The sequence below is a fragment of the Salmo salar genome, chromosome ssa04 (genome assembly GCF_905237065.1).
Source record: "Salmo salar chromosome ssa04, Ssal_v3.1, whole genome shotgun sequence".
Classification (NCBI taxonomy): Eukaryota; Metazoa; Chordata; class Actinopteri; order Salmoniformes; family Salmonidae; genus Salmo; species Salmo salar.
The window spans coordinates 71,295,195-71,296,188 of record NC_059445.1 but is presented as its reverse complement, the minus strand read 5'-3'; positions in this window follow the sequence as shown (position 1 = coordinate 71,296,188).

The window sequence follows — 994 nt, the reverse complement described above, 5'->3', positions numbered from 1 at the left end:
CACATACACTTTACAAAATTCAAACCTGCAATGCTTTTCTTTCATTATTTGTTTTTTTTAATGCATGAATACAATTGCTCACTGTTCGTTGTTGGCATTTGCTGCCTATGTTTGCCCACTTTGCCAATGAAATAATCATTAAAATAATTGGCAACATCAAATGGTTTTGTGATAAGTCATCTGATTCAATGAAAGATGGAGTATTTGTCTTTCTCCCCATAATTTCATTTAAAGTTTCATTTAAGGCTTCATAAAACAGTTTCTTTTTGTTGAGTTTAGTCACATAATTTCTCAATTTGCTGGAATGAGTTCTTTCCTCTTCTGGCGCACAGCTTCAGGATAGTCCTCGTTGAGGAAGATATACATTCCTCTCAAGTTCTTGGCTCTTTCCAGAACAGCTACCTTGTCCTTGAACCTCAGGAACTTGACCACTATCGGCCTATCACCTGGGCCAGGGGTGGGTTTTCCAGTCCTGTGGGCGTGCTCCACCTCGATCTTCCTATGGTCCAGCTCAGAGACCATTTCCCTCACTTTGTCTTCAGATACCGTCCAGGTCTCATGTAAAGATTCCGCAATTCCGTCCACAACCATGTTCCGCCTTGATTGTCCCTCAATTTATCTGTTATTGTTATCATGGATTCACACACAGAACTGATATCCTCTCTCAATGACTTAGATTGCTGTCATCTTGCCTTTCTCCTGTTTCAACTCATCAAGCTGACCCTGGGAGAATTTTACACCTTAGTTTTAGCCCATGTGACATACTAGGCCTAAGCATGTAATCCAGAGGGCAAGGGGCAAAACAATGGACAATACATCACTTCTTTATTCACAACTAAGTTAAACACATGATCAGGTGGAATTTCCAGTCCAGCAGCCCCACGTTTGGCAGTGATGTCTGTCTAGCCGCTACTCAACTGTTGCTATGTATAGCTCTGTGTGTGTGTCGCGTGGGCATTTATGTGTATGCAAGGAGTAAAAATAGGAGACCCAC